This window comes from Chrysemys picta, chromosome 4, assembly GCF_011386835.1.
Source record: "Chrysemys picta bellii isolate R12L10 chromosome 4, ASM1138683v2, whole genome shotgun sequence".
In the NCBI taxonomy this organism is placed as follows: Eukaryota; Metazoa; Chordata; order Testudines; family Emydidae; genus Chrysemys; species Chrysemys picta.
Window position 1 is genome coordinate 121694780 of NC_088794.1, and position 25139 is coordinate 121719918.

Here is a 25139-nt window from a genome sequence, read left to right on the forward strand (position 1 = left end):
CTGGTTCTGCCATCATGGATGGGGTAAGAGAGAAATGTTCCTGCAGTGCTACTGTAATTATGGCATACGTGGCATTTCCGAGCAAAGCTGGAGACAATAGGTCATGCAGCAGTCTGTATGTCTTCAGACGCATCATTGTCAGCCAGATTGAAACTCGTCCATCTGGAATGGAATTGCAGGATACAAATTGCTCAAAAGGTTCACGGTACGCCACCCATAATTTGCAGTTTTCATATAGTTAACCAACATAGCCTGCAAAAGTTGCTATTTCACTTATCTCTTGTTGAACTTTACCTCCTGGACATGTTCTCTTCTCCACAAAACCTTTTTTCTTTTCTACCTGGGCTTTCAGCTTTTCTCTGCAGATTGATTAAAAAAAAAAACTGCAGTGTCTGTACTTGATGTCTCTCTGCTGGTTGGATGCTTACACTGATGACTGTAAAATCCCTCCTTTGATCCCTCCTGTACTTGGGCTCCTTCTATGGCTGTACACTGTCAGTGCAGGCTACAGGCAGACTGCTCCTGGAGTGCATGAGGCCAAGAAGGCTGCTTCCCCTTCACTGCTCTTTCTTCAGCAGCTCCAGAATGGCAAGCGCAACAGCTGTCTCCTCAATACTTCTCCTTCTGTTTTATTTTTATTTACCTATACCCCCTCTCTTGCTAGCTGGCTCAAGCTACCCCTGCAGCAAAGGCAGCAGCTTACCACCCTGTGTTGCTAAGTGAATTGTTTTTTAATTATTATTTGCTTACTTGGTCCAGCAGTGAAGGAGATAGCTGCATTTAAATCAGCTCCCCCTAGGTCTGTGTGCTGTGGTGACTTTATTGTTCTGGCAACAAACAAGAACAACCGGAAGTGAGGTTCTCCACTGAGGACAGAGTGCCCGACCATTTACTGGAGCAGGATGTCACAGGTTGAAGAGGTAGCATTTACCTAATACATTCCATAGAGCCTAAAGAGATGAAACTCCTCAGTGGGGAGGACCATGGATTAGAATCTGGGTGAATACAAATCCCAAATCATGAGAAAATAAGTGTACTAGCAGAATTACATTAGCAACCTCTTGATATACAGATGCGCAGTGTTGAATGAGATCAAAGAGGCAACTAAATCTACTAAAACAGTAATAATGGGTGACTTTAACCCCCCCCCCCGATATAAACTGGTCAATGTCATAATGGGAGAAGATTGGGAAAAAAAGCAATATCTTGACAACGTAACCAGCTGATGCTGGGAGCAGCTCATTCTAGAGCACACAAGAGGAGTGGCTATTTTTATTTTGAATTAGTCCAAAGCAACACAAAGTTCAAGAAGCAACAGTAGTTGGTCCACTAAAGTAAACACGACCACAGTAAAATTAAGTTCAACTTCTTTGGGAGAGCTATGGTGGGCAAAACTGATGGAGACCCTAAACTTTGGAAAAGGGGGATTTCAAATAATGAGGAAGCTGGTCAAAAAGTCAGCAATGAGGACATTACAGGCTATTTTAAGATAGGGTGGAAGAGTCACAGAAGGTATGTGCACCTGAACACAAGCAGGTATGCAAGAAACAGTAAATGGCAAGGGCACAAGCGGTTATTCAAGCCAAACAGATATCCTCCTGAAAATAGAAACCCAACCCTAGAGAAGCTAATAGACAGGAACGTAAATTGTGGCAGGTAAATAGTAAAATGGAAATCAGGCCTCCTACTTATTGTCAACTGCATTTTCAATTTCTTTTTGGTAAGGTATCCAGAGTCATTGGGACGTGGGCATTCATATTTTACTGTCTATTACAAATCATTTCCTAGACTGCTCAGCTCTCTAAGAACCACATCCTAGGCCCACTGAAATCTATGGAACCATGATTTGGTTTTTAGCATCTTTGAGTATGTCTACAATGCAATTAAAAACCCACAGCTGGCCAGTGTCAGTTGACTTGGGCTCAGGCTGTGGGGCTGTTTAGTTATCGTATAGGCTTCCGGGATCAGGCTCTAAGACCCTGCAAGGTGGGAGGGTCCCAGAGCTCAGGCTGCCCCACAAGCCAGAACATCTACACAGCAATTAAACAGCCCCTTATCCCAAGTCAGCTGGCTCAGGCCAGCCACAAGTGGCTAATTGCAGTGTAGCCATACCTTTTGGAAAGTAGAAATTTTTCAGAGTATGCCAGGCAACACTAATCCACTCTTCTTTATTTCAAGTGTACTGTAGAAAAAATGCATATAATCAAGGGCCTGATCCTGCTGCTCGTACTCATGGAAGCAGTCTCCTTAGAAATCCTTAACCATTCTTCTGGGAGCAAAGGCTACAGGATCAGGCCCTGATTTTTTTTAAGTGATACTTAATTTGCCAAGTAGACATATGTTTTCAATAATCATATGTGCCCTATCATATGTTAACCTACACCCTCTGTAATCTCACTGGGTCAAATATATCCCTGATGCAACTACATAGGCTTCAGGCAAAGGCAAACTGTACCAGGGACGAATTGGACATATTAGCTTCAATGTGGTTACATGGAGCATAAGTCAGTGCAGAATTTGGCTTCATAAATTTAAATTGTGTGATTTGGTTTATAGTAACACTGTATGGAAATGTAAAGCCTTCAGTCAGCAGGTGGCATTTTAATGTGCCTATATTGTATAGATATTTGCTGCACAGATCATAAACCATAAAATGTTGTGCTGCAGAATCTGACGATACATGTTGCCTTTCACTAACTACTTCACATCAGAATCTTTCCAGAAGGAAAAATTCTGCAGGTAAACACATTAAGGCAGTTTTTCTAATTTCAAACATACCTGACATACACACATACACAAACACACACATAAACATACATACATAGTGTGTAAACCAAGCCCATATTGTGTGTATATACCCTAGGGTGTGTGGGGGTGTATGTATATGTAGGTATTTTTGCTTACTGCTAATACTAAGTAAACTGACGAGTGTAAATGAAATCTGTTTCCTTATCACAACTCCTCCCTGCCCCACTATCAGCTGAGCCCACACATTGTGCCTGTTAAGTATTATACTAATAATGACTGTTTCAGTACCTTATACACCGCCTTTCTATTCGTGGGAATGATCTTGTTGTCTCATCATAAACTTAGGTTGCAAGTTCTTTGGGGGCATGGGCTGCTATTTTTGTTGTATTAGTGTACAGTGCCTAGCACAATGGGATAGGCACATAAATAAGTGGCTTGATTTCAAAATTGCTCAGGACTGGTTTCAGTACAAATTGGGGGGGTTAGCACTTTTGAAAATCAGTCCACTTATTTAGGATCCTAGCTTTAGGTATTTAAAAAAAAATCTTGACCACTAATTCTGTTATGCATTATAAGGTGCTAAGGAGAGGTTCAGAGATACTTAGGCACTTAAATCCCAGAACCAGGCCCCATTGGATGCACAAACCCCCCACTTAGTGGCTTGCCGAACACTGTAAACCCCTAAAGTCACTCAGCACCTAAGTTTTTGCAGTAAAAGTTCCCTAGGTGCCTATGTTTCTGCCTTTGCACATACGCCCCACTGCTCCCCTCGGTGCATCTGGATGCCTATGCCCCAGTGCGATGCAAGAATCAAGGGCAGATAGGCATTTATGCCAGTTTTGCAAGAAGCTGGGGGTGGGAGGAGATGGAACGCCTAACTCCAAGACAGGGTTTGCAGCTGAGACTCCCATGCAGAAGGAGGGGACTCCCTGCAACCCAGATTTAGGTGCCAAACTCCATGAGAGGGGCCGATTTAAGACACACCCCCTCTCCTCAGCATCTCCCATCAGCTAGTTTAGGTGGGAAGCAACCTAGCCTGCTGGCTTTTGTGAATCCCATTCTGAGATGCCTCGCTCCCTCCATTCATTGTATAGGAAGCCTGAATGAGGCATTTTGTGAATCCCTGAGTTTTTCTAGGTGGACTAATGCTCAGCATCATCATATCAATGTTCCTTTGTGAATCTAGTCCTATGTTTACAATTCTAGTGAAAGCTCTCAGGCCTGGATACAGTAAAAAGATAGGTCAACCCAACTGTGTTGCTCAGGGGTATGAAAATTCACGCCCGAGCGACACTGTTACGCCAACCTCATCACTGGCATAGACAGTGCTATATCGACCTAGCTACCGTCTCTCAGGGAGGTGGATTATCTACTCTGATGGGAGAACCCCTCCCATTGGCATAGACAGTGTCTTCACTGAAGCTCTACAGCGCTGCAGCTGTGCCAATGTAGCATTTCAAGTGCAGACAAACCCTTAGAGTCAGCAGTGATAGGCAATCATACAAAATCCTAATATATATTCAATTAATTCCTAATACCTTAGTTTTATCAGCAGGATGTATCCTATTAAATGCATCATTTATTTATTAGTCATGTAATTTAACCAAAGGAATTTAAAGGGACTGATTTTGAGAGACTCCCATTTTGCAGCAGCAAATGAAGATGCATACAAATGACATTATCTCTACATCTCACTTTCTGAGTGTGCTCACAAATCAGATAGTTAAATCATTAATTTATCTGTATTTATCTCCAGCGCACATTGCACATTTCAGGGCAAATTGAAAGGGTTATTCATTGATAAAGCTTTAGGGCAGAGGTTCTCAAACTGTGGTCTGTGGCTCCACTAATTAGGTGCCTGGACCCTGGAGAAGACGCATACGTAAGGTGACGTGGTGGCCTTGGGGGGATGGGGATAGGTGGGAGGGGGCAGTGGGGTGAGAAGAGGGGGTGGGGGCAATTTGGGATGTGCAGGGCTGCAGCGGACAGAGAAAGAGGCAACTTTCCCCAGCGCCAGGGTAGCGGCTGCCAGGAAGAGACAGCCGTCCTTCCCAGCCTCAACTTTGTGGCTGCTGTGGCGGGGGACAGACCCCCCCCCCTCTTTCCCAGCCCCAACTTGGGGGCTGCTCATAGACTTTAAGGTCAGAAGGGACCATTATGATCATCTGGTCTGACCTCCCGCATGATGCAGGCCACAAAGCCGTCCCTACCCTTTCCCTTGACTCTGCTGTTGAAGTCCCCAAATCCTGTGGCTTAGAGACTTCAATTAGCAGAGAATCCTCCTGCTAGCGATCCCTGCCCCATGCTGCGGAGGAAGGCGAAAAACCTCCAGGGCCTCTGCCAATCTACCCTGGAGGAAAATTCCTTCCCGACCCCAAATATGGCGATCAGTAAAACCCCGAGCACGTAGGCAAGATTCTCCAGGCTGACCCTCATTAGCCATTATACTATTTACCTGCCATGGCACGCTGTTCCTTTGACTAAAATCATGTTATCCCATTAAACCATTCCCTCCATAAACTTATCTAGCTTAATATTAAAACCAGACAGGTCCGTCGCCCCCACCGTTTCCCTCGGAAGGCTGTTCCAATATTTCACCCCTCTGACGGTCAGAAACCTTTGTCTAATTTCAAGCCTAAACTTCCCCACGGCCAGTTTATATCCATTCGTTCTCGTGTCCACATTAGTACTGAGCTGGAATAATTCCTCTCCCTCCCTGGTATTTATCCCTCTGATATATTTAAAGAGAGCAATCATATCCCCCCTCAGCCTTCGTTTGGTCAGGCTAAACAACCCGAGCTCCTCTAGTCTCCTTTCATACGACAGGTTTTCCATTCCTCTGATCATCCTAGTGGCCCTTCTCTGTACCAGTTCCAGTTTGAGTTCATCTTTTTTAAACATGGGAGACCAGAACTGCACACAGTACTCCAAATGAGGTCTCACCAGCGCCTTGTACAACGGAAGCAGCACCTCCTTATCCCTACTAGATATACCTCGCCTAATGCATCCCAAGACCGCATTGGCTTTTTTCACCGCCCGTCACATTGTTGACTCATAGTCATCCTGCGGTCTACAAGGACCCCGAGGTCTTTCTCCTCCTCCGTTACTTCTAACCGATGCGTCCCCAGCTTGTAACTAAAATTGTTGTTAGTCATCCCTAAATGCATCACCTTACACTTTTCACTATTAAATTTCATCCTATTTCTGATACTCCAATTCACAAGGTCATTCAAGTCTCCCTGCAGAATATCCCTATCCTCCTCCGAATTGGCAATACCTCCCAGCTTTGTGTCATCCGCAAACTTTATCAGCCCACTCCTACAATTGGTTCCGAGGTCAGTAATAAATAGATTAAATAAAATGGGTCCCAAAACCGAACCTTGAGGAACTCCACTGGTGACCTCCCTCCAACCTGACAGTTCACCCGTCAATACGACCCGCTGCAGTCTCCCCATTAACCAGTTCCTTATCCACCTCTGGATTTTCATATCGATCCCCATCTTTTCCAGTTTAACCAGTAATTCCTCGTGCGATACAGTATCAAACGCTTTACTGAAATCAAGGTATATTAGGTCCACCGCATTTCCCTTATCTAATAAGTCCGTTACTTTCTCGAAGAAGGAGATCAGATTGGTTTGGCACGATCTGCCTTTGGTAAAACCATGTTGTAATTTGTCGCAATTGCCATTGACCTCGAGGCCCTCAACTACTTTCTCCTTCAGAATTTTCTCCAGGACCTTGCACACTACAGATGTTAAACTAACAGGCCTGTAGTTACCTGGGTCACTTTTTTTCCCTCTCTTGAAAATAGGAACCACATTAGCTATTCTCCAGTCTAACGGAACAACCCCAGAGTTTACAGATTCATTAAAAATTATTGCTAAGGGGCCTGCTATTTCTCGCGCCAATTCCTTCAATATTCTCGGATGAAGATCATCCGGTCCGCCCGACTTAGTCCCATTAAGGTGTTCAAGTTTGGTTTCTACCTCGGATACGGTAATCCCCCCTCCTGTATCCCCCTCTGTCACGCTGCCAATATTCCTAATCCCTTCATTGGCCTCATTGAACACCGATGCAAAATATTCGTTTAGATATTGTGCCATGCCTAGATTATCCTTAATCTCCTCTCCAGCTATAGTCTTCAGCGGTCCCACTTCTTCTTTCTTTGCTTTCTTCCTATTTATATGGCTGTAAAACCTCTTACTATTGCTTTTAATTCCCCTCACAAGGTCCAACTCTACACGGCTTTTGGCCTTTCTCACTCCATCCCTACATGCTCTGACCTCACTAAGGTAAGTTTCCTTACTGATCCCTCCCCTCTTCCACTCTTTGTACGCTTTCTGTTTTTTCCTAATCGCCCCTTTGAGATGGTCGCTCATCATGCTGAAGTGGAGGAGAGAGGGAAAGACCCCCCCCTTTCCGAGCCCCAGCTCGGGGGCTGCCGCGGCAGGGGACAGACCCCCCTCTTTCCCAGCCTCAACTTGGGGGCTGCTGCAGTGGAGGAGAGAGGGAAAGACCCCCCCCCTTCCCAGCTCGGGGGCTGCCGCGGAGGGGGAGAGAGGACACATCTATTGCATTAGAAAGGTAATACTAGTGATATTAAACTATGAGTTGTGTGCTTTTATTTGTAGAACAAAAAAAACCATTAATTATTATTAAGTATTTTTTTTATATAGCACTTTTATCCAAAGCACTTTACAATAGTTAGCTAATGGTACAAACAACATTTGGAAAGATCATTAAGTGGTCTGCCGAGACCCTCAGCAATTTTCAAGTTATCCAGAGGAAAAAAAAAGTTTGAGAACCACTGCTTTAGGGGTTTGAGGCAACGGGCTTCTGAGATGAGTGGAATGGGGTATAATCTCTTGCTTTGATTTATGGATTAGTAAATATTTTATTATGCCATACTTAAGGGTGGTTATTCTGACCTGGATTGTGAGTTTAACAAGGTCTGGGTGCCTTCGCAATTGTGTGTTGTTTTTAAAATGTAAATAGATATATTTAAGTATGCTGCACCTGCAAATATGAGCACCCACAAAATTATGCCCATATTTAATTGTGCCCACAAAATCGCAAGCATAAAACCTGGAAGCTGGTTTGAAGCTTTTTTCAATGTTCAAAATATCCCAACACTTTCCTTTTAAAATGGGAAATTATTAGACTTTCTAGTTAACTCCGAAAGAGAGAGATTTTGGAACATAAGTAGGGGAACATCAGAAGCCAATAGGGAAGGCAGCAGTTTCAAGTCCCACTGACAATAAAAAACTATTGACCTTTTGGCCCTGTCTAGCAATAAAAATCTAAATCGAGAGGGGAGGTTACAATCTTGTTTGCAAACTAGACCATGTGAGAAGAACCATCAGTCCTGTAAAACCCAAGTCTCATATGAACAACTGTCAGTCAGACACAGAAACACAGCAGACTAGCTGAGTGTAAATTGCAAAGATCAATGACTAGTACAGTCTGCATTGATCACTCCAGGGAGCCGGTGTCACTCATGTGGAAGTGACTGGTAAGCCTTCCCCTTTTCTTGCCAGGGAGCTGATTTCTTGGCATTTAGATATCATCCAGTGGTGATGGCTGTTTTGACAGAGGGTTTACTTTTTATTTATTGAACTTTCCATGTCTACTGAAGTTTCAGTTGTTTTAAAGGGATATCATCACGTTTAAAATCTCAGTTTTGACCCACCTAAATGTTATCTACTTGGTGAGTTTCCTCTGGATTTATAGGGTTTCATTCTCCTCTCACTTACGCTAGTGTTGCAGTGATATAACTTCACTGACTCCAGTGAAATTAGTACTCATGTACGCTGCTGTAAGCAAGAGAAGAATCAAATCCTTAAAACTCTTTCTCTCCGCCCCCCCCAAAAAAAACCCCAATATTTTGCCACTGTGAAATTTTAAAACTCAACAATATACAAGGCCGGAACAAACCATGTTTGATAAAACAGGCATCTTCCCACTATTTGAAAAGCTTTGGTTTGAGTTTGGGAAATTGTTTGGATTAACTCCCCCCCCCCCCCATTATTTTCCATTTTTTACACACCTTTGCAATATTTAATTCTGGCAAGCATCAGAAGCAGAATTCTCCAAAATATTATAAGAGGGGCCCTTTTCCTCACCATTAGATCCATCCCAGTTTTTAAATGCAAGAAGTTCTTTTGTATGTAAGATCCAGATTTCGGGGTGTTTTCTGCACTTAACCACAGCAGAAAGAGCACTGATCATCACCATACAACTAGTGGGCATGTGCCCAGTAGGGAAATATCTCTTTAAGAGATCTGCAAGGGGGTGGGTAGGAATAAGTTGTATCTGGGGTCCTGTTCCTAGGCAGATGCACACTTAGCTCTCCACGCTCTGAAGTTTCTGGAATTGGGTGTGATAGTTTTGAGTATGCTCAGTAGGTTCCCTGTTACTGGACTCTGACTCCCTGAAGGCAAACAGTCAGGGCAGCTGCTTTACAAAAGCCCATGTGTGGCCCCTACCAAATTCACGGCTGTGAAAAAAAAAATGCATCAGGGACCGTGAAATCTGATCTCCTTTGTGAAATCTGGCACACAGCCGGGGGCTTCTACCCTGTTCAGGGCTCCAGCTACTAGCCCCGGCTGGGGATGGGGAGTGACGAGACTCCTCTTCCCCTGCAGTGGCGTTCCCAGGGTGGGTCAGGCCCACCTCCAGGATCTCCCCTGCCTGCAGGAAGCTCCACGGCTCCCACTCCGGCAGGAGACTGCTGGAAAACCGAACATATGGTAACCGCCCTCCATACCCTGCAATGGTCACTTCTGCTGTGGTGGTGCTGGTTTTAGAGCTGGCCAGGCACCCGGCCAGCAGCCTTCCTCTGTGACTACCCAGCTCTGAAGGCAGTGCCCCTGCCAGCAGCAGGGCAGAAGAAAGGGTAGCAATCCCACGACCACCCTACAATAGTCTTGCAACCCCCATACTCTGACCGCCTTTTGGGTCGGGACCCCCATAGTTACAACATCCTGAAATTTCAGATGTAAACATCTGAAATCATGAAACTGACTAATTTTTAAAATCCCGGCCATTAAATTGAGCAAAATGGACCTTGAATTTGGTAGGGCCCTAACCATGTGTCTTGTGTGGGCTGGGAGAATCTGAGCCCAGGAGCAGAAAGCAGGTTGATTTCCCCTAACTCTGAAGCATTTTTCAGCAGGTTAGTGATATTGTTAACCCTCCAACTGGGAAGCCCTAGCAGTGTTAATTATAGAAAGGGGAAATTGGAAGGGAAAACTAATTTCTTTTATTTTAATTGTATACTTTGAATGTTGTTTGATTTTAGCTAATCTGTTTTAGTTAAATTGTCTCAACTAGTATGATTCACCAACTTTTCTTTTATTTAAATGTGATAATGGGGAAAGTCATTTATTTTGCTATTCTCAGTTTTTTTGTTTTTGTAACAGGTCTTTTTTTTAAGCTATATACTTAACAGAGTGGTTGGTTAATTGGTTAGCTGACTAGCTAACAGTGATTTCAGCAGAGGAGGAGGAAGAGTCTGCATGGATTCCAGCTGAAAATCTCTACAAGCAAATGAAGGGAAGATGTTGCTTTTGACTCAGCAGACTGTAGAGATTTGGTGATTAAAGACGCTAACTGAGATTCAGGTGAACTAAACCTAAGTTTTAGGAACTAAGATTTTTCTCACTGTGTTTCTGTACAGACTGACCTGTTTAGATTTAATTTGTTGTCTTTATCTTCACAGTTATACATAAATAATGTACATGGCTTATAAAGTAGCCATGTTGCATTGTAAAATTATTATTTATGTTTCTTTATCATAAGATTTTATAAAGTTGGTATTTAAGAATTAAGTTAATTCCTTTTGTTCTTTTGGATTGGATTGTGGGGAGGTTGACCCTGTGCAATCCTTGCTGAAAATCCTCAGTGACTGAATTCTGGGTCTCCAGCTGCTTTCTATCGGAGCTGGGGTTTTTAGGCACTGGAGAAGGACAATGAAGTAAACTCTAGCCCACACATGCTCCTGCTCAGTTGCTAAACTATATATTATAACATTGAAGGCAACTGGAAAGAAAGAAGAAAACGAGCACACTATGAACAGCCAACTTTCCATAGACAGCCAGCAAGTAGTCTGATGTAGGGGAATGACTAGGTCAAAAATGTCTCACTTAAACACATATACCCAGTGGAGGTGGGTGACATTTTTTTGGCAAATGGTATTTTTACCCCCCAAACATGCATTTTTCAGGGCTCCAAAACAAGTCATGAATTTGGGTTGACTTTGACAAGTAGTTATGACAAAAATAAAGAAGTTAAAATGCTTCATTGTTACCATTTTGAAACATTTCATTTTGCCTTTTGTTTCAAAATAGTGTTCTGTTTTGAAATTTGGCCAATAAAAACAAAGGGACAAACAACATCTAAAAATGACAATCAAAATGAAACGCAACAAATAAAATTCATTTCAAGCTGATCAAAACATTTCAATTGACTCAAAACTAAACAAAATTCTATCTGAGTCAAAATATGTTGGTTGATTGCAAAATAAAGAATTTTGATCATTTGATCTAATGAAATGTTTAAAAAAATCAATTTTGGCTTCAAGTGAAGCCAATTTTCCCCCTCATTTTTCAGTTTCTTCCAAAATGAAAAATCATGTACGTAACTCTAGCATGGAGTGAGTGTGGATACTACATGAAAGTATAACCTGGTCATAGCAAATGCTACATTCAGTACACCCCCAGTTTCTAATCTGGACCTTTTGATGTTTGCCCCCTCATCCTCCCCTCCCCCCCACCACACACTATTTCCAAGCCTTTAGGAAAGTTTTACAGACACTGGAGGGTAAAAGTGAAAAATACCTGACATGGTTCTTTTAAGCATACTCTTAGTTTATAAGCTGCAAAAACATTGCTTTCCCTGGACACAATCACTAGCCTACATCTATCTCTATTTCTACTCAAGTGCAGCAATATTGATGTACCTTTCAGCAAATGTTTTTCATCATTGAGCTGGTTCTTATTAAGATGTCTTGGAGATCTCTTAAACTCTTCATTCAACTAAAGAAATGAATGGCATGGTGTGCATCAGAAACCGTCAGGAATTCATTTGAAAAGTGGTAGCACTTTAGAGAACAGTGACACAGGTTGATGCATCACAGACAAAAAATTGGATAATAATCATTTTAATTGGTCTGACTGGACTGCCAGGGAGGTGGAGTCCTTGACTTTTCCCTGTTAGGAATTGTGCCTGTTTGAAAACGAAAATTGCCTTGTCAGTTTCTATTAATTCTTCTGGGACCAAATGGAAAAGTCCTTATATAGAGTCCAGTCCTGAAAGATGCTGAACACTTCCTGAGAAGAGCTGGGCACTCACAGCTGTTGTGGAAGTTAATAGAGTTCAGGTGCTTAGCACCTCATAGGATGGGGGCCAGTTTCGCATCAGCTGCTTGTCCGAGATCACTCTTAGTGACTTCAGTAAGGGAGTGAGTAAAAATTGATGGTCTGGTCCAACTCCCATTGGACTCAATGGCGATTTTGCCATTAACTTCAGTGAATTGACCCCAAAACAGAATTGTCAGGATTTCGCCTCTGGTTGGTAGTGACTAAATCTACCTCATTTAAGAGGCAATTTGCCCTGTTCACTAATCAAAATCTTAATAATAATAGATTGAGATTGAACTGTCCCTGTTTTCTTTGTAATACTGATCACTAATGAAAGAAAAACAAATATGCCCAGATCCACAGAGGTATTTAGGAAACTCTGGATCTGGACCACAGTGACCAGTGAGACAGCTAGGCAGCAATTCTAAATGGTTACACTAATCCCAATCACGGCCTAAATCATTCACACTGCTTCACTCAGGCAGAACCTGCATGTGCGAGAAGCAGGATTGGGGCCTATGTTAGTTAATCCTTTTGTGCACCTCTGTAAAATGATGGCAATAGTAAACTCCGTTAATAACACAAAAATCTGTATGTCTAATTCACCTTCTCTCTACCACTGCTATGGGCACTGTGCACGTGATAAGATTTTATTGTATTTTTAAATGCTATATGCCGAGTCATCCCACTGGATTATGCATTTTTGGCTTGACAGGTGTGCGGTGCTTTTTTAAGAGTGGGCAGAGATGCACTAAAATGGATTTCAAAGAGGAATGAATTCCACAACCTTGAGGTCATCATCACAGTAAAGGGATGACTGCCTTTCAAATGAGGGCCCAATCCTGTGGTATGTCAGCCAAACTGAATTCCTAGTAACTTTTGTGGGTAGCAAAGGCTTGTAAGATAATGCACTTACTACCTGTAGCATTCCTTCATGCCTGGAAGTGGCATTGCAGGAATCTGCATCTTGTATCCCCTTTTGACCACTTCCTTGGCTCTCTCTAGGTCTTCTGTAGCCTGGCCCTCCAACCAAATCACATAAAAGTTCAAACCCCTTCTGGAGTAACAAATGGTCCAATTGTCATTCCAAAATAAACCTCTAAACTAATAACTTCTTCTGCCTCTCTCAAGCCACTCTAAAGTCTTCTGCTTTACCTCTACTCCTGGGACCTGCAGAGTTCCTCCTAGACTGCTGCTTCCTCAGCAGGATCCCCCACTGCCTCCCATCTGCAGAGATTCTGGCAGTTTACCTCAGAGTATCTCCCCATCATTTACAAGCCCTACCTCAGGACTTCCCCAACCCCCTAAGGTGCTCCTTATGGGTTACTTCCAGCCTAACTTCCCCAGGCCTTTCCCAGCAAGTGGCCCTTCCTTGTTCCTCTCTCCTGGGTCTCTCCTTATCTGAGTTCAATTCTGTGTAAGTAGTCCTCTACAACAGGGTTAGTCACGCCAGTTAATACAATCACACCCAGCTGGGATCATTAATTGCCCCTCAGTGACTAGATCATGGGCAAGACTGAGGGGTAACTCATAGAATATCAGGGTTGGAAGGGACCTCAGGAGGTCATCTAGTCCAACCCCCTGCTCAAAGGACTAATCCCCAACTAAATCATCCCAGCCAGGGCTTTGTCAAGCCTGACCTTAAAAACCTCTAAGGAAGGGGATTACACCACCTCCCTAAGTATTCCAGTGCTGTTAGGTCACAGGCTAGGCTGAGCCCAAACTTGTGTTATAGGGTTGGCCAGCCTGTGACAGCGCTCTTGGCATTCTACAGCATGGGGGGCAACTAACCATTACTTTCCTAGCTGAGGTTTCATGTACCATGGGCTGAGTAATAACATGGGAGGACTCCATGTCTCTAAAACTGGCTTTTTATTATGAGAACTAATTACAGAGATGATGAAACTGCAGGTAGACCTCAAGCCATGTGTATACAGACTGACTTCCTGGTACCACCTCCAAACTCTTCCCTCCTGCAACTTGTGCTCCTCACTCCAAGTTTCATGCAGGATACTTCAGTAGTCCTCTAAATTAGGATATGAAACAACTACAGTATTTTGAATATCACTGTGCTGTAACTATGACATATGGTGACTACTTTAGTTAAGAGAGGAGAAAACTTGCTGGGATTTTTTGGCCTTCATTTGAGGAGCCTGGCAGACCTTAATACAAAGCAATTCTTTAAAATGCCTTAATTTTCCACTGTGGGCTCTGAATAAAGTGTATAGATATTATTGATTTAGTACTTTAAGTAGATGCCTTTCTGTATATGCCTCTTAGAATACGAATTCTACAAAACTTTCTTTCCAGATCTTGCCCATAAATCCAGAAGAAGCAATAACTGATACAATTATACCTACAGTTTCATCTGATGATTCCAAGTGATGTGCCACTGCAAGTCAATCTAAAGAATAATAATACTTTACAGCTATATAGACAGATTTTCATCTGAAGATCACAAAGCGCTGCATTGTGTTTAGTCTCACACAACCCCATTAAGGTATTCCTGTGTTAAGCACATTTTACAGATGGGTAAACAGAAACATAGATCACTGACTTGGCCAAGGTCATACAGTAAGTAAGCAGCAGAGTCAGAGACAGGAGCAAGTGATCCTAACTCCTAATCCTTTACTCCTACCTACCTGTCCACACTGTCCCTGGAGACTTACTAAATTATTCTCAGTCAAGAGATATGGTAACAGTGGAGAGTTAATAACTATAAAACCTTAAGTGCCAAACATTCCAGAAGGGTCAGTGAATAAACATTCTAATCTGGAAAGGATGTTTGTATTCTTTCCAGTATGCAGTGGCCATATCCTCCAGATAAATATAAGTGGAAAAATTCCTTGTAACAGGATTAGTCTCCTAACTCTGTGTTACTGAGAGTCTGAGTCATCCATTCCAGAAGCAGGGTTTTGATGGAGTCCCAGTTTTCTATTAGAAGGGGTCTTATGCAGATATTTTCACATTATTTGGCTTGCTTTATCTCCCTGCAGCTGCTTCACGCAAGACAACTTACAGAAACACAACTCAGCTTTCATTTTCCACCTCATCCCTTAATCCCTCTGAATTCTATTGTGCTTATCACTTCATCAGAAAGCCTGAGAGGCTGATTGGGCTGGGGAAATTGTATTTACGCTCTTCTCGAGGAAGCATCTTTCCGTATATGAATAATAAATCAACAGGCAAACTTTGTCAATTTCTGCGAAAATGGGAAATTTGTGAGCCATTTAATGTGATCTTAATAGACAAGTCCTTGCTTTTTGTGCAAAGCATTCACTGTGACATTTCCCAAAGGGTAAGACCCTGAACTGCTTTTTTGCTGTTCACAGAAATGTACCATGGCTCCCATAGAGCAGCAACACAGGAGAGGAACACTTTGTTCTGCATTCTGTGCTGTTGTGGTGTATTTGAAGGGGCTTTCATGCTGCAGAAATATTCATGCTAACAGACTAACCATATAGCCGTTCTCTTGTTTCTCATAATTTTTCTTTCCATGTTTGGCTAACTTTATTTCAAGAGACCTGATCCTGTCCCCATTGGAGTCAACAGGAGCCGAATTGGGCGCAAGATGTCCTTGTGGAAACTGGAATTCTTTCTTTCCTGGCTCTTTTTTTTTTTCTGGTTTGTGGGGAATTCATATTGCTGAGTTTGAGACATCACAATAATTTCTATGAAGATTATTGTAATAGGATGCCCGAAAGAAAGCATGTTCTTTTTTCTGAATGTGTGTTGGTTTCCCCCCCATTTTCTGTACTGTTTCATCTGTAACATTTTTCTTAATTTGTCACCACAATGAATGTATATCTAATAAAACCAAATCCCAACATGTGAATGTGCAGAAACAGGATTCTTCTAATATTTCTGTACTATACATTGAACCATGTGGTTGATTTTACACATGACTCGATTGTGCTCCATTGGACACAATCCAACTGTGTTTGTTGCAACAAGATCAGAGGAGAGTTTCACTGATTGACTAGAAAACGATTGCCTATGTTCCGTGGATGGGACTAATACGCCAGTTTATTAAGGAGCTAGCTTGAACCAAACTCCTGGAGAAGAATCTGCTCTCTCCAACCCCCACACCATCACTAGAGAAATTCAGAACCAAACTATAGCGCTCTCGGGAAAGTTGAATCCAGATCTCAACCCTGAAGCTTGAGCCCAACTCTACACATTTTTGAGTCTGACACTGAATAGTTATGAGCCTCTGTTTACATTACATCTGAAAGCCTGAATGTGCATTTATTTGTGATATACAGGCTACACAGAGAACAGAAAGCACAGCTGATTGGAGGAAAGGTTTGATGGTGCATGTGAATATAGAAATATCTTCTACCAGAGACGCTGTCTACATTATATTTTTCAACAGTTAGGAACTAATCAGTGACATGGTTGGTTCTAAAGCTGGTTTGTGTCAATGCACAACATGGATAATGTATGGTTACCATGGCAGCTAACCATATTTCACCCTTGTTAGCAGCTTAGGTTGTCACAAGGTCATCTTTCTGTAAATGTCTTAGCACACTGGGTGTTTTGGGTGGGGGGGGGGCTGCAGTGTGGGCAGGACCCCACACCATGTATGTGAAGATGATGTGACCAGTCCTCCTTTCTTTCAGGTATCCTGCAGTAGGACATCCCAGAGTTCATTGCTTCATGGGCCTCTGATGCTGCTCTTTGTGAATGGGCACAAGTGATAGCTGTCCAGATTTTCCCACAATGCACTGATACAAAAACAGTTAAGCACAATGATAGTTATAGCTACACAAACACAGATGACACATGACTGTGGTGTCCTCTGTGAAACACAGTTCAATTGTGTTTGTTGCAACAAGTTCAAAGGAGAGTCTCACTATTTGATTAGAAGAAGATGATTGTTTATGCAGCATGGATGGGCTTAAGATGTCATTTTGCTGGCAAAAGGCAGAGAAAGAACTACCTCCAGCATCCAGAGGATTAATCAAAGCCTGGCAAAACTGTGAAGTTGAACATCTATCCTGGATACTACTTCAACTGAGATTTATGTTTGACAATAGAAGCCAAGCAGCATGAGAAAATATATAGAGCAGCCTACCGTTGATCAGTAAGATATTTGATAACTGCAGCAACAGTGTCAAATAAATGCTGTCTGTTACATTTACATCACCACAAGACAACTTCTAATATTGAGCGTATGCTTAGATTTGTCTGAGAAGAATCCACTGTCCACATCTTTGCTCTCAGGTTCAGATTTTTCTCTTTTCTTTTATGATCCATTCACTTTTACCAGCAAAAATGTTTTTACAAAAATCCATGTACAAACTGAGTCTGAGTATCATAATCTAAAGTCACTTCTTCATTTGTTGTCTTAAAAATGCATTTTCATTATATTTGTTAAAGGGTATATTCAGAAACTCACTTAGGGGAGTTACAGATTAGAGCAGACCAAAAACCAAGGGGAACTTTCGGCAAGAATGTTTGCAAAAAAAAAAAAAAAAAGTCCTTGCTTTTCATATTTTTTAAATGTGCAATTTTTGACCATCTGTTATACATATCATGATGGTGCACACTAAAAATACTGGATAGACAGATAGACAAAGACCTATACGAAAAGCAGAGTGTTCTAAGGGATTGAGCAACAGACTCAAAGCTAGGAACTCCTCCTAAACCAAAGTTTGCCACTGACTTTCTGTTTAACTGTGGGCAAATCAGTTAGTGTACATCTACATTGCAGGTAAGAGCAAGCCCCCCAATGTGGCTAGACAGACTTGTACTATCAAGGCTCAAGGTAGCACACAAAAAACAGCTGTGAAGATGTTATGGCTCTGGCAGAGACATGGGCTAGCCACCCAAGCTCAGATTCAGGGATTTAGGTGGGTTTGAGCTCAGGTGGCTAGCCCGAGTCTCTGCTGGAGCCATGACATCTGCACAACTATTTCTAGCGTGCTAGCTTGAGCCCTACTAGTGCAAATCTCTCTACTCCACCACCAGGGAGGTTTGCTTGCAGTTGCAGAGTAGGCATACCCTTAGGAGCATGTTTTCAGAATTAGCCTCTAAATTTTGGGTTTCTGAAGGACATAAATCCACACCGTATAGAGGTCAAGCATAGGAGTTTATTACACACAGCGCTGGCGGAGTGTCACCTTGCTTATTAGGCTTAGAGACACTGCTGATCAATTGATTACAATAGAATATATAGATTTTCCATGGACGGGGAAAAGTGATAGGGTAGGCAGTTCCACACCCCAGGATAGGTTTTGCAGCAAGACAAGATAGCACATTAGCCAATGGTTAACAGGTTACATAATGTCTCCGCCCATGGTCTCAAGTTAGCAAGTTAACATTTAATTAATATTTTGATAAAATGTTATTAGTATAAAATATATATGTTGAATTCTGATTTGGGGTCCATAGGAATGGAGTAGCTCCTCTGATTGTCCAGCAGATATATTCCTAGGTGTTAAAGCAAAGAAACAGTGAAAGTATATGGCAATAAAGATTGTCTTCTGTGTGTCTTAAGGCAAGCATTGGTCCCTTGGAAGGGAGGTGGAAGGATGCCATATCTTATACTGACATGTGCCAACTTTTCATAAACTCAAGGTTGGATCTGTGGGAAGAATGTCTCCCTACAGAAGAGACTAACACAATAGGAACAGGGATTCTTTGTTCAATCTGTAACTCTGAATAAGACACAATTATTTAGTTCTTAGCTCCAACACCTGGCAATTTGCTGACTAGTCTTATTTTAGCAAAACAAAATTATCTGTTTACCCCAGCTTTCTCTTAGCTGATCACTATTTGCTAGGCCTCTGGTCTCTTGACCATACTCTGGACTTTGGGTCTGGAAAAAAGCTGGCACAATCCATATACCAGGTTGTTATATAAAATGCACATGGATTTTAACCCTTCAGTTCCTCAATTTTTAGGTATAGAAATACAAAGAGGTACTTGTTTAAAGCTGGCCAGCCAAAAGTGAAGGCTATTTCTGAAAAACTGGGCCCTGACCACTCTGTGATGCAACTTTCCTCACCTTAAAATGGTGGCAATGATATTTACCTACATTTTGGGAGTGTTAGGAGGGTGAGTTAGTTAATGTGAAGTTCTAGGGTGGGGGTTTGCAAGGGGGACTTAGCCACTTTAGATGTTTAAGTCCAAAGTTAAGATCCCCCCAAACCACTACTCGGCTGCAGCCTATCCCTGTAGGCATTAGAAATATTTAAGCACCTGTGTTTGCACTGGTGGGCACCCTCACAGCCACCTCAGTCCTGACACTGAGCAGCTCATGTCAAAGCCCCAGCTTCAGCCCTGTGTTAGGCTCCTAACTCCCTTTGAGGAGTGGGGCTTAGGCTACAACCCTCTCCTCAGCATTTCCTACTGGCTAACTTAAGTGGTTCCACACAAAGCTTGCTGGCATTTGTGACTTCCTTTTTCAGACACCTAACTCTCCCCATGTACTGCGTAAGGAGCCAGGGCGCCTAACTCAGGGCTGTGAATTCCACTTGGCAGCAGGGTGCCTAAACTTAGGCACTGGTACACTCAGCCTAAGTTCCCCTTGTGTATTCTAGGGTTACCATTCGTCCGGATTCCCCCGGACATGTCCGGCTTTTTCGAGTTAAAAATAGCGTCCGGGGGGAATTTGTCAATGTCCGGACTTCCCCTCCTCCTCCCGCCCCCCCCCCAAACAGAGCGTGCGCGCGGCTTACAAAGCAGCCTGGGCTCCGGCAGCCAGAGCCAGAGCCCTTCCGTCACTTCCCCCCTCCTCTCTCCTGAAACTTGACACCACTCCCCTCCTCCCCCTCCCTCCCTGCATTCACAGATCGCCGGCCGTTCGTCTGGAGCTCCGAGCCTGCTCCCCTCCCCCGCTGCCGAGTGCGCTGCTCTGCAGCACAGTAAGGGGGCCGGGGGCCAGAGAAGCAGCAGGGAGGTTCTGGGGTGGGGGGGGTAGTCAAGAGACAGGGAGCAGGGGGAGGGTTGGATGGGTCAGGAGTTCGGGGGGGGCTGTCTTGGGGTTCGGGGTGTAAGGTTTTGGGCAGTCAGGGTACAGGTGGGGGGGGTCTCAGGAGAGGGCAGTTAGGGGACAAGGCACAGGGAGGCTTAGGTAGGGGGTGGGGTTCTGGAGGGCAGTTAGGAGCAGGGGTCCCAGGAGGGGGCAGTCAGGGGACAAGGAGCGGGGGGGGGGCTTTCTGGGGGAGTGGATAAGGTTTTGGGCAGTCAGGGTACAGGTAGGAGGTAGGGTCCTGGGGGGCAGTTGGGGGGGTCTTAGGAAGGGGCAGTTAGGGGATAAGGAACAGGGAGGCTTAGGTAGAGGGTGGGCTTCTGGAGGGCAGTTAGGAGCAGGGGTCCCAGGAGGGGGGGGACAGGGAGCAGAGGGGTTTAGATGGGTCAGGAGTTCTGGGGGGGGGCTGTCAGGGGGTAGGGGTGTGGATAAGGGTTGGGGCAGTCAGGGGACAGGTAGGGGGTAGGGTCCTAGGGGGCCAGTTAGGATGTGGGGAAGGTCTCAGGAGGGGGCAGTCAGGGGACAAGAGGCAGGGAGGCTTAGGGAGGGGGTGGAGTCCTGGGGGGCAGTCAGGGGACAAGGAGTGGGGGGAGGGTTGGGGGTTCTGAGGGGGCAGGAAGTGGGAGGGAGTGGAAGGGAAGGGGCGGGGCTAGGACAGGACGGGGGCGGGGCTAGGGCGGGGCTCCTCCCGTCCTCTTTTTTGATTGTTGAAATATGGTAACCCTAGTGTATTCCACCCAAAGTGTCAGAATTAGGGTCCCTATGTCACTCACCAGTGATAACAACACTGGTATTCCACTGCATTCCATTATATGTACATTCGTTTCTCTCTCTCATTTCACACTAAAACCTAAAACCCATGTCCTCATGCAATTCAGCATTTGTCTTCTGGGGTAGCTTTCCCCAGAGACTATATCCTAATGGTTCTAAACAAGTGCCTAAGAGAAGTTTTTGCCTTAGACCAAAGAAAGTAAATCAGTTCTAATCAAAACTATTAGTCACCAACCACTGTTATTGAAGGGCTGACAAGCACTTTAATTAGCTAATCAAAGTCCCCTTAATAAGTTATTTGGTTCTCAGCATGGCATGTTTTTAAATGATCAGTCAAAACCAAGGGTAATCCAAAAACATTTCCCAAATTCAGGGAATCAAATAAGTTACAGAACATTTTAATTGCAGTTCTCATTAATTAAATGATTCTGTTTCTGTTGCAAACTTGAGAGAACCAGAAACAAATTTAAAAAAAAAAGAAATGTTTTATCCTACAAGTGATCGTACGATTTTCAACAATAAGAAGTTCAACCAATATAAAGAACAATTAGATCACAGCCTGACTACCAACTATCCTGGAAATACACCTATCTTCTATTAAGCATGCTGCTCCTCCTTCCCTGCTCCTCTTGAGCTGCCAGGCTGTATTAACATTTAAATCAATTACATCATTAAGATGTACTGGGCACATTCAGCTGCATAGCAGGTGCTTTCGGTGCGGATGTATCTAGAACAGTCAACCATTCAGAAGGTGCGTTTCACAAAGTAGATGTGATCTTTCTGCATGAATGAATGTGAAAGATCCAGCAATTCAAGAGGCAGTGTTGCTTAGTGGTTAGAGCACTGGATGACACTTCAGGGACCTGGGTTCTAGTCCCAAGTCTGAAACTGGCTTGCTGTTTGACCTTGGGCAAGTCATTTCCTCTCTCCGTGCCTCAGTTTCCCCATCTGTAAAACTGGGAGAGTGATATTGATTTCTGTGGTAAAGCACTTTGAGCTCCACTGATGAAAAGAGCAATAACAGAGCCAGATATTGTTGTTATTAATTATTATTACAACCTGGATGCATCTGAAATCATTGATAATGCAACAGATCAGTTCCACCTGGATATACCTGGGCTATTCATCAGCACAAAAACTTCATCCTCCCTTGATCTTCTTGAAACATCCAACAGCTAAGCAGCTGTATTCTGCTAGGATGTAGCTGCAATATTTAGAAGTTCTGCAAGTGCATTTTACCTGGATGTACCTGGCCTATTCATCAGCACAGCAGGTGCATTCTGTTCGTTCCTAAAACATCTGGCTGCTCTCAAGCAGCTAAAACAAAGCACAATACTTCAAGGGTAGCAGAACCTACGCAACAATGGGGGGACCAGGGGCCAGGGCTCCCAGCCCCCACCCCTCCTCTCCTGTCTGAGGCCCTGACCCCGGCCAAGCCAGAGTGCCGGGCTGGGAGCCACGGATCTCCCACCTGCCCAGGTGGAAGGGTCAAGAGCAGCCCCCAGACTGTATCCCCACCCCGTGAGCCCTGGGACTCTGGCTCCCCACAGCTGCCGGCACGTGACTCTTACCTGGACCCAGCTGCGGCTAGGGGGGCCACAGCCCAGCCATGGTAAGAGCTGCGTGGGCAGCTGTGGGGAGCCGCACTGCAGACCCTCCAGTCAAGAGCAGCCCCCAGCCTGTGTCCATGCCCTGGCATGGCCCGCAGCCCTCCCTATTCTGGGGTCACTGCCATGCACTTCTTCCCATTTATAAGAAAATGGGGTAGCATGCAAGGGTTCTACCTCATACAGAGCTATGTAGCACCATAATAGGTTTTGATTGTACCTCTAGTACCTTAAAAATAATGGTATCTTACATGTAAAAAACAATAAGAACAATCAGGGATGTTTCTTTTCAGGGGCATAAGGAGAAATCAGAACATGTTGATTTTCTCCTCTGTTAAACTCTCAGCGATTTAAACTATTGTTTGACTAAGGAGATCTTAGGAATACAACAGCAAGGTCAGTATATATGGATACAAATTTAGGGGCCTGGATGCGACTTTCAAACGGTCAGAACAGAGACAAATCCTGAGAAATCCATCCTCGGGTTTTACATGGTGTAATGATTCTGTATCCCAATAAAACTGAATGGTTATCTTTTCCATGCATCTTAGCCACATGAACTTCATGATTGGAACAGGCTTTAAAATTCAGTACATTATGTGGAGAATCCAACACCTTCAATACTATTGAGACTTACATCTTCTGAGAGTTTGCCACTAGTGAGTGACATGATTCTCATCTCTCTCTCTCTCTCTTTCATTCTCAAGCACACACAAACACATACCGATTTAAGCAGGTCTGACATTCTCTATCCAGTACAGAGCAGTAGTACTTGTAAGAAAAGTTATTAAATTATTAGTAGAGGAGTTCCTATGTACAAGACAATGTAATGTTAGTATGAGGGTGATTATGTTAAGCACTGGAGCACGTTCAAAGTGGATGTTTCCAGAAGCCAAAGCACACATAGATTTAGTGGAGTACTCAGGTGGTTAATAAAAAGTGCTTACTTGCTTTTGATAAGCCTGATTCCTGAGTATTTTTTATTAAATAGTAATCCATAACTGCCAACTGCAGGGTTTTTTGCACTGTGCCTTACCACATCTACTACTGGCTGGTCTCATAAGCAGGATGCTGGACAAGATGACCACTGATATGAACCAGTTTGGCAACTCCTATGTCCCTATTATAGTACACAAATACAGTAGCCTTTACAATAGAATCAGTATCTGCTAAGAAATGGTACATGGTACAGTAGAAAAAGCATCTGTTAGGAAATGCTAAGAAAATGGGGAGTCTTATGTCCATACAGGCAGTATACAAAGAAACAGGATGAGAGAACATTCAGGAACAGGGCATTGTGGAAAGAACATGCCCCTAATTTTCTCTGTTCTCATGACATAATACTTCAAAGGAGGCAGGCATACAAGAAACAGCTTTGGGAGACAGACTGGCAGTATGCCAAAGCCCTTCAAAGGAACAGGAAAACTTGGGGCATATGCTTCATTACCCCCAATTAGCATGACCAATTTGCTAATCACTTCCAGGTGGACCACCAGAAAAGCTGGATAAGTTCGTAAAAGCTGCTGGTTCTTTACCTTTAAACTGATTAACTTATACCATGAAGATTTACAAACTTTACTTCTGTCCTTCCAGTTCACACATTTTTATGAGGAAGCTGCACTCTGCAGAAGTTTTGCAGCAGACATATGATGCTAGAAGATAATACAGCAGGGCACAATCCTGCACAGCGCTGAGTGCCTTCTGGGAACCTGTGAAAATTGCGTGTCCTCAACACCTCACAGCATCCGGCTCCTATGTGAACAAAGGAAAGAAAATCATCAGCAATTAAGAAAAATATATTGATGGACACATGTTAAGAGAAAATGTCACATGAGCTCAGACAGAGCATAAGCAGAACTTCATTTTAGTGTGTGGTCTTACCTCTGTGCTCAGGAAACAGGCAGAAGGCCATTTAGCACAATGCATTAGCCAGCTCCATTTTCTTTAAGCTATGTCCAGGCTTAAAGAATTCAGAATCACAACAGCACAGAAAATGCAGGAATTAGCTAATCAGCCCTGACTTTTCTCAAGGCAGCACTGTCCTGGCCGCATGTCCAGAGATGTATTATTGTTCTTTCATCTTCCACATTCCTAAGCAGAGAGGATCAGAGTACAAAATCAGATGCAACTGGACAAAATGTTCCTTCTCTGGGTGCCATATTTTCATTCAGGCAGTAATAGTCCGTTGGGATGCAAAGAGAGGAGAACATTTTTGCGTGAAAAAGAAAATCTGAAGTGTTTCTTTCAATGGCAGATTCACAAAAAAATAGTGTCTGTTCCCTTAAATGTGCTGATATTACTTATTTAACAACACCCAAAATGCACTAGGTGCCCGACAGCAGAGATGAAAAATGTGGGCCAGATTTTTGAAATTGTCTGCCTTAAATTTACACACACACATAAACAGTCTGGTTTTCAAACATCCTAAGCACCCGGCCTCTCCGTCTGGCTTCAGTGGAGCAGTGGGTGCCCACAGGAATTTAGGTGCCTAACTGTAGGTGCCCACTTTTCAAAATTTTGCCTAGCGTATCTGTTCTGAAGGGCTTACTTAAGTGCTTGCTTAACTTCAAGCACATACATGTGGAAATTGCGGGGTCAGGTTCTTTGGCCAGTGTGATGCTAGAGATCAGACTAGACGATCCTAAGGTCTTTCTGACTTTATAATCTATTAATATA

At 43.5% G+C, this 25139-nt stretch overlaps 1 long non-coding RNA gene across 1 annotated transcript in view; it reads right to left on the reverse strand.

The window, feature by feature from the left end:
• Window positions 1–24636, reverse strand: part of LOC135983182 (uncharacterized) — a 98612-nt gene extending 73976 nt beyond the window's left edge. Inside the window, exons 1-2 of the long non-coding RNA XR_010600719.1 lie at window positions 24345–24636; window positions 23999–24215 (exon numbers count right to left, since the gene is read on the reverse strand). This is a non-coding gene — a long non-coding RNA (uncharacterized LOC135983182). The remainder of the gene's footprint in view (window positions 1–23998; window positions 24216–24344) is intronic.
• Window positions 24637–25139: the final 503 nt, after the last annotated feature.